Here is a 17,909-nt window from a genome sequence, read left to right as displayed (position 1 = left end):
TATCCTATGTTGATAGACTATCTTTACGACTTGACTGCTAAATTAAGTCTTATTCATCAACAGGTCTTTGATGCTTTGCCAAAACCTCCGGAGAGTCCAGGGCATCAGCTGAAACCCGGCGACCACGTGGTGGTCAGAAATTTTGCGAGGACAAAGAATCTTCAGCCTCGCTACATCGGCCCCTTCCAAATCCTGCTGGCGACGAGGACAGCTGTACGTGTTGCTGGTCGCAAGCACTGGATCCACGCTTCTCACGTAAAGCGTGTTCCACTGCCGCTGCCCTACGACGACTGGGTGAAGAAGGGAATTGGTGCCTCCGAATCTGAAATAACTCCAAAATTTGTCCCTTTCAGCGATGCCGATTTGATTTCTGACACTTTGAAACGTGACTCTCCTCTTGAAAAGACTGCTTTGAACATTGAAAATTTGTCTCCAGCATCAGAAGAAACTTTGCCATCTGCGAACGTAAACTCTGCAACAGCTGCTAGTGATACACTATTTTCCGATCAAACAGTACCAGCGAAGAAAAGATACAACCTTAGAAGCCATAAAAAGGACTAATAAAGCAGGCAACTGCATACTGTGATTTTGATATATATATATATATTTTGAACTTTTGCCTTCAGCCAGGAAGTTTGTTATTGTTTATTGTTTTTAAAATTGCCTTGCCGTCTGGGTAGCCGTAGGGTCGTGGCTGTGTGCCTAGTTTGAATTTGCAGGGGTCTGACACAAGGTCGATCTTTCTGTTAGTACTGGGAACTCCCAGGGCTGACAGAGGCATTTTCATCTACGTACACATCATCAGTGGTCGCGAGCGGATTGTAGAAGATGGAACTTCCTGCGCTGCAACGAGAAAATGTGATTTACGTTCGCAGAAACAGACTAAATAGAATTCTTCATAGCAAATGTTTCTTGATGCAATGTGCCATTACATTTTTGATTGTTTTAGCAACACTGGTGGGTGGAATTGTCTTTAGCATAAATTTGATTTTTGTGCCAGTATCTACAGTACCTCCCCTTGATCCTGCTATTTCTACTGTTTCTTCTATACACTCTTTTCACTCGTTTCCGGAACATGAGCAAGCTCGACGCTCAGAATTCATTAATAATACTTTTGTACAGCTCTTGCACCAACACCAACTGGTAGTTAACACGACAGACTGTTGGGTGTGTGGCTTGATACCCCACACTATGGATAAAGGTATTCCCTATCTGGTTTTGCCTTTCAGCTACAATGGATCATTTCAGGCCCTTCAAACCATCTTTGCTTATGCTCTTGAGACCTATCCTCCACGTCCACCACGTTCCACTAAATATAACTCTGCCAACAAAGCTTTAGTCCAGGGAATTATTGACATGGTCAAAGACGTCAATAATACTCCATCATACCCTAGAGACGAATTGCGAGTATATTTAAGTTGGAATACTTCAGAGTATCGCCTTAGTTTAGGAGAAAGCAAGCGTAAAAGCTCAACTCCAATCTGGGTCGTACCTCACCGAGGTCAGGTCTGTTTGCAAGGTAATGGGAGAAATCCGAGAGCTCAGCTAGGGAGGAGTGAGTGCGTAGAGACCTATGTGTTTCCGGCTAACTCTTCCCCTGCCTTTCTTACTGCTAGGGGTACCTATTTCATTTGTCGAGACAGAGCTTATACATGGTTGCCTGCCGACTTCTCAGGATCATGTTATATTGCTCGATTATTGCCTCCGACATACACTGCTTCACCTGATTACCACAGAACAAGAGTAGCGAGAGGTGTCTTCAGCAAGGAAGATACAGCTGGTCAGGAAGCTGGAGACTTCTTCAAAGGCTTCCTTCCGTTCTGGGGGCCTATGGCCAATAGTAGAAACATACGTCAGCTAACACGGGTAGTTGAATCTACTATTACCGAAACTGCTGGTGCCCTTAGCAATCTGACAGCTGAGCTTCAGGCGGATAGGCTCATGACATTGCAGAACCGTATGGTTCTAGATGTTATACTTGCAGATCGAGGTGGGGTATGCAGAATGATCCAATCGAGCTGCTGTGTCTTTATTCCTAATAATGCTCCAACAGTTTACGAGGCGATCTCTAAGTTGCACAAGATTTCGGACTCCATACATGTAGATGAGGGAAACTGGTCCTTTATGGAGTGGGTTTGGACTCTGATCTCAGCGTGGGGATGGAAGGTTCTAATGGTCATTGGTGTCATCTTAATATTACTATTCTCATGTTGTCTGATTATCCAGTGTGGTCCTGCTCTGTGTAGTCTTTGTGCTACAACCTGTTTTAGGAAACCACCTGCATTTGGAGAAAAGACACGAGAAAGGATGATGATACAACAGCATGTCACTGACCTGATGAGCATAGAACTAGATTCAGACATAGATTGAGTAATTGCCTATGTAAGGGCAAAAGGAGGGTCTGAGGTTCCGTGACGGTTCCGTGACGACTTGAACCCGTGTTTTCAAGTTTGTCGGAAATACATAAAATTAGTATCAGCGAACCGCAAATGATCCATTTAGTATATCCTAGTGTTTTCGCTACGCTACGAGCAAGAGCACTCCTTCCACTGACACATTTCTGATATACACACGGCATCCATCTTAGATCATGGCCGCCATTTTGTGGTTCCTTGCCCTCACATATGCAATAGCCTCTGATCATTTCATTCACTTCACTTTGATTAAGGACACGTAGCCTTAGCCGGAGATTCACCTCTTACATGACACGTGCACCTTAAACCAGATCACGCTGAAGCTGCATGACTCGACAAAGGCTGCCTCCTCTGCCCGAGGCCAGCCCACCTGAACTGGTTTTCCTGTCCATTGTACCTGATCATGATTAGGCGGCCGAAGCCGGTAGCCTTGCCCATTTACAACCCACAAACATCTCTTATCCCGCTTTTCTATCTTCTGCACCTGGCTCTGCTCCTTTCCTTCTGGGCCTTTATTAGGGGGAGGTAACGAACTTTACGATGAGGCGGTCCGGGTCTTGAATGCAATATTGACAAGGGATTGTGATGGACTGGTGGGAACCCCTCTTCGTGATGTTTGGTATCAGATATTATCGACAGTTCCTGTGTAACGCCAAATATTTATTGTTTAGAGACACAAAGGTTTGGGAATGTACCGACATGTGAAATATTTGCCTAGAGCACAATTTTTAGTATATAAGGAGCAACCCACTTTGTACAAATCGAACAGTCTCCTAGATTCTGCCCGTGTGTAGATTCTGTGACTTCTGTGTCCCTGCAGTAATAAACCTTTGGTCTTTGACGCCACCATCGAGAAGCCCGTGTTTCTGTTCATTTGTGCACCAAGGCAGGTGGGACTCCGGGGTCTTTGGGTGTTGTACCCTGACACCTCTGGACGGAACCAAAAAAGTCCAGAACTCCACGTGGCCTTTTCAAGATGGCGTGCCCCACGCTTCCGGTCGCCTCCACTGGTCTCAGCTCTGCAGGGACTGTGGATCGGGCTGGGAGAAGGCAGGCAAGCTTGATCTCGTCGTTCTCTGTTGCTCGAGTTCCGGCAGGAACTGCAGCAAAGCAAGGGTCGAGGGCTGGATGGTGCCTGTTTGCACAGTGTGGTCACTCCTTGACCACAAGGGAGATTCTTCAGTCTTCTATGTTGAGTAGAATGTCGAAGGGTCCAGAATTCGTTTCTTATGTTTCTTCAGGATGATCTGAGTTGCATTTGCACTGCTCCCACTCTTATTCGAATCTGGTGGGCTGGACATCCTGCTAGGTCCCCTCCTATGGGTGGGACCCAGGAAGGGGGTGGTTACACCCCTTTCCTTTGATCCAGGCCACGCTGGGACTGGGGCTGGGATGCCCCAGAACCGGTTTGGCCGGATTATGCAAGGGGCAGCCTTGTGCTCCCCAGGCAGTGTCTAGTTTCTTTGAAACCTCCCTGCTATAATCCACTATCTCCTGTCTGGGGTGGTTTGACACCGCCCTGTGACAGGAAACCCTTTTTCCAGGCCACCATTTGCTGAGTTTCGGTCAGCAGCAGGAGGCCAGACCCGTGTCTGTGGCAGAGGCATCCATTGTGTGGATCTGAGGCTCATTTAAAAATCAACCGCGTTTTAGCAAAAGTAACATGTCGTCCCCTCTAGAGGGGTGGAATGCTACCCCCGTCGCCAGGACTGGCGAGGGGGTAGTATTCCAATTCGTATGACACCTTACACGACATGTTTTGATAAAGCCAAACCAAAGTTGACATATAACCGCGAGGATTATAATGCACTTAATAGTATATGGTTTGGCATTATCCCGGAACAGCTAAGGGAATTAGTCCCGACAGCTGCAGACAGGCTCAGCTCATGCTAGAGCACCATCTCACATTAAACCACGCACTCTGTCTTCAGGACTGTTAAGGCCTGCCATAGGAGTGGCTCACAGGTCTATATGTGTCCAGATAGGTTTAGATATAGGCATACTATATCTAAGCAAGGGGTGATTACACCACCTTGCCCCAGCTGAGTGATCAGCCAGTTGTGTCAATTTTAGATAGCCAGCCAGGGGTGGCAAAAGATATGCTGCAGCCCCTGGTAGGCCTTGGAGGCACCTATACCCTGGGCACCTATAGTGCTCTGTACAGGGGCTGATAAGGTGACCCAAGCCAATCTAGTTATGCACCTAGGGTACATGGAATCCATTTTACAGAGAGAGCAGATAGCCTGGGGCCCTGATTAGCAGGGAACCAGGCCAACTAAGTCGAAAACCAGCTAAACACAAGGCAAAAAAATCTGGGGTAACCATAGTCAGGTAGCCACCTTCCTACACAACCCCCCCCCCAAACGAAAGGAGATAAGGATATCCTTGGCCAGGTAAGCCTATATTGCCTGAGTGGCCATATAAGGAAGTACCTGCACTAGCATGGGTACCCCCTGTCTCATGGTCCACTAAGCAGTCCCTCACCCTAGGGGTATTAGAGGGTCTCCACCATAGGGAATCACTACCTTGGGTGTGTTTATGCAAAGTTAAAGGCTGGTTTGGATATGGAGTATTGAAGTGAGGCTCCACTATTTTTGGGCTCAACTTCCTCCAATTATCTTCCACCATGTGTGCCTTTCTTTCTTCAACTGAGTTGCACTGAGCTCTCAGGGTCAACCTCTGGCTACCTAAAGCTGGAGGCTGGGTCCCTCTGTTTGGCTTGCTGGAGGGACAGTTCAGGTTTGGGCCCTTTGGGTCTCAGGTTTGGCTGTGCCCAACAGAATCCATCTGTGGGAGGTCCCTAACTACTTTTAAGGGGGCTCCCTCAGGAGTTTTTAACGTTTTCACCTTACTAGGGCTACTAGTTTTGGTGCCCCTAATCTGTTGATGGGGGTGCTTTATTTGACAGGGGGCCCTCTGGGTCTCACTGTCCTTCTTGTCCTCTGCAGCCCTGGGCTGACTAAGGCAAGGTAGAGAGGGGCAGGTTACCTGCTCCAGACTGGATCCCACCTGAGAAGGGTCCACTGCCATCAGAGGCTCTGTCAGGCCAGGCCTAACAACCTCTGGGGCAGTTCCTTCATCAGGGGTAAGATCAGTTCCCTGAGGAGGCTGATCCTGTCCTACTGTCTGGTGAGGGGGAGATTTCTCTTCCTCCTCCATGCTCTCAGTTTGGGTGGAGTGATCCATCATTTCAGGCTTCACAACACACATATCTGTTTGAGTTTGGGCTGTGGCCATCACAGCCCCACCAACCTTTTCAGGAGGAGACTCAGTTTGGGTTTCTGCTGTTATCATAACAGCTTTGCTATTCTGTTTTGGAAGGGCTTCTGTTACAGATGGGGCAGAGAGTTGTTCAGCCCTACCAACCTTTTCAGGAAGGACATCTTGGGTTGGGGCTGTAGCTATTACAGCCCCACTAACCTTTCCATTGGAGTTTACCATTCTAGAATGGATTTCCTGTTCAACCTCAGCCCAGGCTGAGATTTCTAAATCATTACCCAGTAGACAGTCTACAGGCAAGTTTGGTGACACTGCCACTCTCTTTGGGCCAATGACACCTCCCCAGCTGAAACTTACTACTGCCATGGGATGATTTGTTTGGATGCCATCAATGTTTGTTACCTGGTATGTGGCACCAGGTAAAAGTTGCTTAGAGGGGACTATACAGTCAGCCACCATGGTGATGCTAGCCCTTGTGTCTCTAAAGGCTTCAACTTTCAAACCATTGATGATGGGTTCTTGTCTACATTTGCTCAAGGTATTTGGGCAATCAGAGAAGTTGGCAAACCCCATGCCAGTCTCATAAACAAGATCATTTGGGGATGGGGACCTGGATAGGCCAGGGTCCTCCTGGGCTCCAAAAGTAAACCCATTCCTGGGTGTGCTCCCACTTCCTGGGGGATTACTGCTGACAGTAACAGGAGGTGTTGGAGCTGGCTTTGGAGGTATGTTTTCTTTATTGCCATTCTTGGGACAACAGCTGTCTGTTTTGTAATGCCCAACCTGTTTACAGGCATGACAATAAGGCTTTTTCTCTGTTGAAGAAGTGTCTTGGGACCCACCCCCATTCTTGGAGTTTTGGGGCCCTGCGGAAGTCTTTTCTTTACTTTTATCCCCACCCTTATCTTGAGGCTTGGTAGACTCCTTCTTCTGGTTACTGTCCTGATTCTTAGGCCTAATCCTGGTTCTGACCCATTTATCTGCCCTCTTTCCCAATTCAAATCTGAGTCCACCAGGTGCTGGTGTAAGAGCTGGTTCTGACAATTACTTAGGATCTGCTCCCTCATAATCAAATTATACAATCCTGTGAAGTCATGTACTTTGCTGCCATTTAGCCAACCCTCCAGAGCCTTAGTTGCACAATCAACAAAATCAGTCCAGTCCTGAGTCTGTGTCTTCTGGGTGTCTCTGAACTTTAACCTGTACTGTTCAGTGGTTAAGCCAAACCCATCTATTAGAACACTCTTCAGGACTTTGTAATTGTTGGCATCCTCATGTCTGACAGTGAGGAGCCTATCCCTCCCTTTCTCTGAAAAGGAGTACCATAAGATTGCTGCCCACTGTTCCTCAGGAACCTGCTGTACCATGCAGGCTCTCTCCAGAGCAGTCATCCATTTGTGGATGTCATCCCCTTCCTTGTAATAATAATAAATAATAATACCGATATTTATATAGCGCGAACAGCTACCTCACAAGGAGGTGTCCCGGCGCTGAGTGATCATTTTTCCAGGTAGGAATGGGCGGAGAAAGGGGAGAGAGTGTTTAGTTATTCCGTTGGAGCCAGTTGGATGTTGGCCGGTAGGGCGTTCCAGAGTGTCGCCGTGCAGGCAGAGAAAGATCTGCCTCCGAGTCTGGCTCTCTTGGCGCGGGGGATGGAGAGCTGGTTTCGTGAATTAGAGCGCAAGCATCTCTCCTGATAGTATCTGGGGAGTCTAAGCTTTAAATAGGAGGGGCAGGTCCCCTTTTGGGCTCTAAACGCCAGAGTTAGAGCTTTAAACTTGATTCTGCAGGCTACAGGGAGCCAATGCAGATCGCGCAAGTACGGAGAGACATGCTGTTTAAAAGGGATGTTTTTTAGCAGTCTCGCAGCCGCATTCTGCACGATCTGCAGTCGTTGCACCAGATATTTGGGTAGGCCAAGGTAGAGGCCGTTTGCGTAGTCCAATCTGGAAGTGACTGTAGCATGGACCACCGTCTTGCGACAGTCTTCAGGCAGAAGGGACAGAAATTTGCGAAGGTTTCTTAGTTTATGGAGACAGCACGCAGAGACCTGCTGTATATGTGAAGAAAAGGAGAGACTCTCATCCCATCTTACTCCCAGATTTTTCGCGTTGGTGCTGGGTAGAGGAGGGATACCCATTTCGGAGGGCCACCACAGGCTTGGGGGGGGCCGAGTATGTTTGCCAAAGAAGATGACCTCCGTCTTGCTCGCATTCAATTTGAGTTTGTTTGCATTCATCCATTTGGCAACATCTCGCAAGCATCCCTTCATATTGCTGAAGGCTGCCTCTGAAACATCCGAGAAGGGGAAAATTAGTTGTGTGTCGTCGGCGTATGAAATCGCCTTGACACCCCAATTAGCAATAAGGGAAAAGAGTGGAGCCAGATAAATATTAAAAAGTAGTGGACTGAGGGCCGAGCCCTGAGGGACACCACACCAGAGGGGTTTAGGTTTTGAGGAAAGGGGGCCCAAGGCTACTTTCTGGGTACGATCCGTGAGATAGGACTGTAGCCAGCCCAGAGCCTTATCTTCCAGGCCTGTGTTTTTTAGCCTTGACAGTAGCCTCTCATGATCCACAGTATCAAACGCGGCAGATAGATCCAGGAGCACCAACATAGCCGATGCTCCTGAATCTAAAGACCACCTGATCGACTCAGCCACTTCTATCAGAGCGGTCTCAGTGCTAAAGCCCGCCCTGAAACCCGACTGGGTTTCATGTAGTGTGTCTCTTTCTTCTATGAACCTGTTCAGTTGGCGCTGTATCAGTTTTTCAAGTATTTTGCCGGGGGCTGCTAACAGGGAGATTGGCCGGAGATTGCTCAGATCATCCGGGGCACCGTTTGGTTTCTTTTTTAAAGGCAGGAGTGTGGCATGTTTCCAGCAATCGGGGAATAGACCAGTTTTGATAGATGTATTCCAGATATGTAGCAATGAAGTGGCAATTGAGTCCGACATCATTTTCCAGAGCTTGGGCGGGCATGGGTCATCAGGAGCCCCTGATTTACATTTTTGTAGTTCCCTTTTGGCCTCGGCGAGGGAAATAGGAAGGAATTGAGCTAAGGCGGGGAGGGAAGCCACATTATCATTTGTGTCGGACATGATTGTGGGCTCGGGACTGGTGAAGGTGTCGTAGACTTTCTCGATCTTTTTATCAAAAAAGACCGAGATGTCCTCGCAGAGTTTCTCCGACGGAGTCACTTCAGTTTCAATTGCCCGAGGTTTAAAAAAGGATTGAACAATTTTAAAAACTTCCTTGCTGGATTGTTCAGCTTGCTGAATGGAGGTCGCAAAGAACAATTGTTTTGCTTTTTTTATGGATTTGTGGAAAGCACGCAGGGCTTCTTTATAGCAGATTTTTGCTGATGTGGAATAGTTTATCCGCCAGAGACGCTCTAGTTTTTTGCAATGACTTTTTTCAGCCAATAGCTCAGTTGAGAACCATGGGGCCGAAGGGGATTCTCTGCGTGATGTAGCGATTTTTGCAGGCGCGATAGTATCCAGCGTATTACCTATCCAGAGATTTAGAGCCACAGCGTCCGAGTTCACATCTGATGACAGAGTTGGAGTAGTAGCTGAGAGAGCAGGACAGAGAGTCTCTGCTGATATGTTAGCCCAGTTTCTGCGAACATAGGATCGTCTCCCTTTTGTCTGGTGGTGGGAGGGGAGGGAGAAAGAAAAAGGGATTAAGAAGTGATCCGTCCAAAGCAGTGGTTGTGCGGTTTTGGCTGAACAGTCTGGGATATTGGAGAATATCAGGTCCAACGTGTGGCCTGCCTTATGCGTTGGTTCCGAGATAATTTGGAATAGGTTCGCCGCTTCCAGTGTAGAAATAAGTTGGGTGGCTAAGGGGCAGTCTGGGCTGTCAATGTGAACATTAAAATCGCCAACTGCAATAAAATGGGGGTGAACTATTGAGCTTTGGACTATAAGGTCCATTAGTTCCATTAGGGGGGCACAATCTTTGTCAGGTTTCTACTATCATAGGACCTGGGTTTCTCTTTAGGAATATTGCTGCCACCAGTGGCATCTAAGCCACACAACTTTCTTTCTCTTGCTAAAGCAAGTTTAGCTTGAGCCAAGGCTACCTCTTCCCTTTCTATTTGGAGTTGGACAGCCCTCATCCTGGCCCTATGCTCTTTCCTCTGGGAGGAAGTAATTCCTAGTGACCTAGTTGCTAGGACACCCCCACGCCGCACGGCCACCAGCTGCTGCATGCGCCTCCCTGCCCGTGTGCCCCACTGCCTCGCTGCCGTCCGTGACTACGCCCCCTGCCTCAGAGCGGCGTGGTCCGTGCTCGCTCGTCCTGCCTGTTGTTTTTGCCGTCCTGTTTGTAATTGTTGTATTTTTTGCCCATCTGTATTGCCTGTATTTTCTGTCCGGTTTGTAATTTGTCATCTCCTTCCTGTGTAGCCTTTTGTTGTGACCCCCGTCCTCCCTCCCCGCTTCCCGCCACCGCCGATTACCCCGCTCCTTTTTCTTCTGTACCCTCCCCGCTCCCGCCTCCCGCCTCCCAGCTGCTCCGCCCCCGCGCACTTCGCCATATATGGCGACCGTGCGAACGCGCAGCGGTCACGCGCAGCGGTCACGCGCAGCGGGCGCGCCGATTGTGCGCCGAAGGCGCGCCAAAGTTAAGCCCGTCTACGCCCGTCCGCGCCTGGACCGCGCCCAGTGCCAGGACCCCTGGCCCACGAGGACCCCGACCGAACCGCCTGACGTACACCGCCGCCACCCTCATCGCACTCAACACCGGCCGAATCCCTGGATGCTACCGAGCCACCCCACGACGCACCCACGGACCCTTCAGCTGCCACGCCTGCAAGTTCACCTGCATCCGGACCTGCCTCGCACCAGCACCCACCAAGACGAACACCAGCAGCACCCACCTCGAGTGCATCCTGCTCAACACCCGCTCCGTCCACAGACACGCCATCGAACTCTGGAACCTCCTCGACACCACAGCTCCAGACGTTGCCTTCCTCACGGAGACCTTGATGAACGCCTCTTCAGCTCCCGACATCGCCATCGCCATCCCAGAGGTCTACAAGATCACCCGGAGGGATCGCACCGCCAACCAGATGGGAGGAGGCATCGCCATCATCCACAGGAACACCATCCGTCTCACGACCAGCACCGACAACACCCTGACCACTGCCGAACACCTGCATTTCCAGATCCACACCGACCCGAAGACCACCCTCAGAGGCACCCTGATCTACCGACCTCCGGGACCACGCACCCAATTCAGCGAGGACATCGCCGACTTCGTCAGCCCGCATGCCCTCCCCTCCGCCGACTACATCCTCCTGGGGGACCTCAACTTCCACCTGGAGAACAACAACGACCGCAACACCAGCACCCTGCTCGACAACCTCGCCAATCTTGGACTCAAGCAGCTGGTGTCCACCCCCACCCACCTCGCCGGACAAACACTCGACGCCGTCTTCTCATCCAGCACAGACATCGCCTTCAGCCACGCCACAGGACTCCACTGGACGGACCACAGCTGCGTCCACTTCACCTTCAAAAGAACGACGACCCACCACCACCAGCAACAGGTTGCTCGAAGAAGCTGGAACAAGATCACAGCCGACCAACTCGCCACCTCCCTGAGCCAGCACCCTCCGGCCAGCTCAGCGAACCCCAGCCAAGCCGCCGAAAACCTCACGAAGTGGATCAGCAACTGCGCGGACGAGCTCGCCCCGCTGAGGACCCCGCCCAGCAGACCCGGCAGCAAGAAAGCCCCATGGTTCACCGACGAACTCAAGAGCTCCAAGAAGAACTGCCGAGCCCTCGAGAAAGTCTGGAGAAGGGAACCAACACCAGACAACATGACCACCTTCAAGCTTGCCACCCGGAAGCACCACCAGCTGATCCGCGCTGCCAAGAAAACTGCTTTCAAGGACCGGCTGGACAACAACGCACACAACTGCAAGGAACTCTTCAACATCGTGAAAGAGCTATCCAACCCCAGCGCAGGTAACAATGACATCACCCCATCGCAAGACCTCTGCAACTCCCTCGCCTCATACTTCTACAACAGGATCGCGGACATACACAACAGCTTCAACAACCAACCAACACACACCACGACCGAACAACCACCCCCCATCACCACCCTCCATGCCTGGACTCCGATCAGCACCGAAGACACCATCCGCACTATGAACTCCATCCACTCCGGATCTCCGACCGACCCCTGCCCTCACCACGTCTTCAACAAGGCCGACGCTGTCATCGCACCCCACCTGCGAGACATCATCAACACATCCTTCGACACCGCCACCTTCCCTGAGAGCTGGAAGCACGCCGAACTCAGCGCTCTACTCAAGAAACCCACAGCGGACCCCACCGAACTCAAGAATTACCGCCCCATCTCGCTCCTCCCGTTCCCAGCCAAAGTCATCGAGAAAACCGTCAACAAGCAGCTGGCCGCCTTCCTAGAGATGAATGGATCCCTCGACCCCTCACAGTCTGGCTTCCGTGCCAACCACAGCACCGAGACCGCCCTCATCGCCGCCACCGATGACATCCGAGCCCTGATGGACAACGGAGAAACAGCGGCCCTCATCCTCCTAGACCTCTCCGCGGCATTCAACACCGTCTGCCACCGCACCCTAGTACAGCGCCTCAGCAACGTCGGTATCCAGGAGAAGGCTCTGGAATGGATCATCTCCTTCCTCGACGGAAGAACACAGAGAGTCCGCCTACCACCGTACAAGTCAGAGGCCACCGAAGTCATCTGCGGCGTCCCTCAAGGATCCTCGCTGAGCCCCACCCTCTTCAACGTCTACATGAGCCCCCTCGCGGCCATCGCACGCTGTAGGAAGGTGGCTACCTGACTATGGTTACCCCAGATTTTTTGCCTTGTGTTTAGCTGGTTTTCGACTTCGTTGGCCTGGTTCCCTGCTAATCAGGGCCCCAGGCTATCTGCTCTCTCTGTAAAATGGATTCCATGTACCCTAGGTGCATAACTAGATTGGCTTGGGTCACCTTATCAGCCCCTGTACAGAGCACTATAGGTGCCCAGGGCATAGGTGCATCCAAGGCCTACCAGGGGCTGCAGCATATCTTTTGCCACCCCTGGCTGGCTATCTAAAATTGACACAACTGGCTGATCACTCAGCTGGGGCAAGGTGGTGTAATCACCCCTTGCTTAGATATAGTATGCCTATATCTAAACCTATCTGGACACATATAAACCTGTGAGCCACTCCTATGGCAGGCCTTAACAATCCTGAAGGCAGAGTGCGTGGTTTAATGTGAGATGGTGCTCTAGCATGAGCTGAGCCTGTCTGCAGCTGTCGGGACCAATTCCCTTAGCTGTTCCGGGATAATGCCAAACCATATACTATTAAGTGCATTATAATCCTCGCGGTTATATGTCAACTTTGGTTTGGCTTTATCAAAACATGTCGTGTAAGGTGTCATACGATTTGGAATACTACCCCCTCGCCAGTCCTGGCGACGGGGGTAGCATTCCACCCCTCTAGAGTGGACGACATGTTACTTTTGCTAAAACGCGGTTGATTTTTAAAAGAGCCTCAGATCCACAAAATGGATGCTTCTGCCACAGACACATGTCTGACCTCCTGCTGCTGACCGAAACTCAGCAGAGGAGGCCTGGACAAAGGATTTCCTGTCACAGGGAGGTGTGACACCACCCCAGACAGGAGATAGTGGATTGTAGCAGGGAGGTTTGAATGAAACCAGACAGTGCCTGGGGAGCACAAGGCTTCCCCTTGCATAATCCGGTCAAACCGGTTCTGGGGCAGCCCAGCCCCAGCTCCAGTGAGACCTGGACAAAGGAAAGGGGGTGTAACCACCCCCCTTCCTGGTCCCACCCATAGGGGAGGGACCTAGCAGGAGATCCACCCCTCAGATTGGAATAAGAGTGGGAGCAGTGCCAATGCAACTCAGATCATCCTGAAGAAACATAAGAAACGAATTCTGGACCCTTCGACTTTCTACACGACGTTAGAAGACTGAAGAATCTCCCTTGTGGTCAAGGAGTGACCACCCTGTGCAAACAGGTACCATCCAGCCCTCGACCCTTGCTTTGTTGCAGTCCCCGCCAGGACTCGAGCGACAGAGATCGACGAGATCAAGCTTGGCTGCCTTCTCCCTGCCCGATCCACAGTCCCTGCAGAGCTGAGACCAGTGGAGGGCGACCGGAAGCGTGGGGCACGCCATCTTGAAAAGGCCACGAGACGCTGACCGTGCAGCCCACGAGTGACCCTCGAAGCTGTACACCGGGGTTTGAGAAGCCCCAGCCCCGAGCTCCACTTGCACCAAAGCTCACCCCTCCACACTCGACGAGTGCTGCGTGGGGCCCTTCTGCTTGTGTTGGCTCGACGCGTTGGCCCGGTCACTTGCCAGCTGGCTTGTGGCCCCTGTGCTGACGAAAACTGAAATACGACTTGCTTTTCTGGTTGCTCCAGATCAGCACCAGCTCCTGTGAAAAGGAGCCCCCACTCTGACCCTCCTGGTTCGAGTGATAAGCAATCTCCCGGTTCCGCGTGGATTGCTTTTGCCAAGTGCTGTTTGCTGCAATCTTGAAGCCGACGGTGCTGACGGCGAGAGCCTACGTGGGACAGATCGTGACCTGCTCCTGGACGTCGCAGATGCCCCAGAGCCCACGTGACAGCGGAGAGAAGCCTATCGACAACCACCTGATTGCGCCCGACATTGCCTGGTTCCGTCCTGGTTCCACCCTGGTCACTGCTGAGTGACCCAGACTCTGTCCCCTCTGCTTTCAGGTACTTTTCTACTTCGATCCACCCTTGGATCGCACCGGACACTTCTGCTTCACAGCGCCTGCAGCTGCAACAGCTTCAAGCACCAAGAGCCTGCGTGTCAGAACCCAACGCCACTTCGACCCTGTGCACCCACGGCCTGTTGGTGAGGTAACATTGCAACGCCGGTGTTCTTACACTGGTACACACCTCTAGGGTCTGTGTCTAAAGTTTTGTTCCTCTAGGTTCAGCGGAAGTATCTTTTAATTCACTTTATCTAACTTTTACGCACCATTGACATTGCATTGGTGCGCGCCGCACTTTCCGTGCTGCACCCGTCTCCTGTGGGCTACTCCCGACTTCAGCATTGCTAGTCCTGACTGCTCCCAGCGAATCTCTAGGCCCTAGGCCTAACCACTTTTCGATAAGTGTTCCTTATACCACTTTTTTAGTATATGGTCTGAGTGGCCACCCGCCCTCATCCATAATTGTGCAACTTTATATGTTTTACTGTGCTTTTGATTTAACGCTTGTGCCCCTTTCCTCATAAAGAGTACTGGGGAGTAATTTAGAAATAAATACATATATTTTTATAATATATACTTGTGTGGTGTCCTTTCATTTGATTACAGGATTGTATGTGGTAAAACAGCTCGCTTAACACGACCTCTTAAGTTAAGCCTTTAAGGCTGCTTAGTCCATGCTACCACTAGGATAGCTTGTCTAACAAGGTTGACTTACAACCAGACATCTTTGGGGTTTGTTTGGACTGATACCAAGTGGTTCCAGAATTGGAAACACTACATATCAGGCCAACTTCTCACACACGCCAACACAACCTCAGCATAATCTCCTACGCCGACGACACCCAGCTGATCCTCTCCCTGACCAACGACCCCGCCGCCGCCAGAGCCAACCTGCACGAAGGGATGAAAGAGGTAGCCGAGTGGATGACGACTAGCCGCCTGAAACTGAACTCAGACAAGACGGAGGTCCTCATCCTGGGCTCTTCACCCTCCGCCTGGGACGACTCCTGGTGGCCTCCCGCCCTGGGCACCGCACCCAAACCAACAGACCACGCACGAAACCTGGGCTTCATTGTGAGAAGTTGGCCTGATATGTAGTGTTTCCAATTCTGGAACCACTGGGTATCAGTCCAAACAACCCCCAAAGATGTCAGGTTGTAAGTCAACCTTGTTAGACAAGCTATCCTAGTGGTAGCATGGACTAAGCAGCCTTAAAGGCTTAACTTAAGAGGTCGTGTTAAGCGAGCTGTTTTACCACATACAATCCTGTAATCAAATGAAAGGACACCACACAAGTATATATTGTAAAAATATATGTATTTATTTCTAAATTACTCCCCAGTACTCTTTATGAGGAAAGGGGCACAAGCGTTAAATCAAAAGCACAGTAAAACATATAAAGTTGCACAGTTATGGATGAGGGCGGGTGGCCACTCAGACCATATATTAAAAAAGTGGTATAAGTAACACTTATCGAACAATGGTTAGGCCTAGGGCCTAGAGATTCGCTGGGAGCAGTTAGGACTAGCAATGATGAAGTCGGGAGTAGCCCACAGGAGACGGGTGCAGCACGGAAAGTGCGGCGCGCACCAATGCACTGTCAATGGCGCGTAAAAGTCAGTTAAAGTGAATTAAAAGATACTTCCGCTGAACCTAGGAACACAAAACTTTAGACACAGACCCTAGAGGTGTGTACCAGTGTGGGAACACCGGCGTTGCAATGTTACCTCACCCACAGGCCGTAGGTGCACAGGGTCGAAGTGGCGTCGGGTCTTGACACGCAGGCTCTTGGTGCTTGGAGCTGTTGCAGCTGCAGGCGATGTGAAGCAGAAGTGTCCGGTGGATCCAAGGGTGGATCTGAAGTGGTGAAGACCTGAAAGCAGAGGGGACAATGTTCAAAGTCACTGACCAGTGACCACCGTGGAACCAGATTGGAACCAGGCAAAGTCGGGTGCAAACAGGTGATCAGGGGTTGCTTCTCTCTGCAGCCACGTGGACACGAAGAAGTCAAGGACGTCCAGGAGTCGATCACGAGCTGTCCCTCAAAGGTTCTAGCTGATGGCGGTGTCGGCAACTCGATTGAAGCAAACAAGCCTTGGCTAATGCAAGCCACGGGGAAAGTGAAAAAGGCTCATTACTCAGACCAGCAAGGTCAGAGCGGGTACTCCTTCCTACAGGAGCGAGGGCAGGTCTGGAGCAACCAGACCCACAGTGTAAATCGTAGGTTTCGTCGCCAAGATGGCCGCTGACCACGTGACAAGCGGCCGGGATGGCGAGTCGAGTGGCAAAAAGCAAAAGGGCCCCACGCAGATCGTGGAGATGCTGGAGGGCTGGTCTTTGGTGCAAATGCTGCTCGGTTGTGGGGCTTCTCAAACCCCAAAGCACAGAGTCGAGGGTGCCTCGGGTGCTGCGCAGTCAGCGTCTCGGGGGTCTTTCAAGATGGCCGCTCCCACGTCTCTCGGTGCCTCCACGGGTCCCTTCTTTGCAGGGACTGTGGATCGGGCTGAGGGAAGTCTGGGAAGCTGGGTCTTGTCAGGCTCTGCACTCGGACTCCGGCGGGAGGCGGCGGCAAAGCAGACGTCGAGGTGCTGGGTGATGCCTGTGTTCACAGGGTGGCCCCTCCTAGGCCACAAGGGAGATGCTCTTCAGTCTTCTGTCATCAGAATGTCGAAGTCCAGTCGTCTCCTTAGTTTAAAGTTGATTTCAGGATGATCTGAGTTGCATTGGCACTGCTCCCCCTCTTATTCCAATCTGAGGGGTGGATCTCCTGCTAGGTCCCTCCCCTATGGGTGGGACCAGGAAGGGGGGTGGTTACACCCCCTTTCCTTTGTCCAGGTCTCACTGGAGCTGGGGCTGGGCTGCCCCAGAACCGGTTTGACCGGATTATGCAAGGGGAAGCCTTGTGCTCCCCAGGCACTGTCTGGTTTCATTCAAACCTCCCTGCTACAATCCACTATCTCCTGTCTGGGGTGGTGTCACACCTCCCTGTGACAGGAAATCCTTTGTCCAGGCCTCCTCTGCTGAGTTTCGGTCTGCAGCAGGAGGTCAGACATGTGTCTGTGGCAGAAGCATCCATTTTGTGGATCTGAGGCTCTTTTAAAAATCAACCGCGTTTTGGCAAAAGTAACATGTCGTCCCCTCTAGAGGGGTGGAATGCTACCCCCGTCGCCAGGACTGGCGAGGGGGTAGTATTCCAAATCGTATGACACCTTACACGACATGTTTTGATAAAGCCAAACCAAAGTTGACATATAACCGCGAGGATTATAATGCACTTATTAGTATATGGTTTGGCATTATCCCGGAACAGCTAAGGGAATTGGTCCCGACAGCTGCAGACAGGCTCAGCTCATGCTAGAGCACCCTCTCACATTAAACCACGCACTCTGCCTCCAGGATTGTTAAGGCCTGCCATAGGAGTGGCTCACAGGTTTATATGTGTCCAGATATAGGTTTAGATATAGGTATACTATATCTAAGCAAGGGGTGATTACACCCACTTGCCCCAGCTGAGTGA

The sequence above is a fragment of the Lissotriton vulgaris genome, chromosome 2_2 (assembly GCF_964263255.1).
Source record: "Lissotriton vulgaris chromosome 2_2, aLisVul1.2, whole genome shotgun sequence".
NCBI lineage: Eukaryota > Metazoa > Chordata > Amphibia > Caudata > Salamandridae > Lissotriton > Lissotriton vulgaris.
This window is presented reverse-complemented; position numbering follows the sequence as displayed.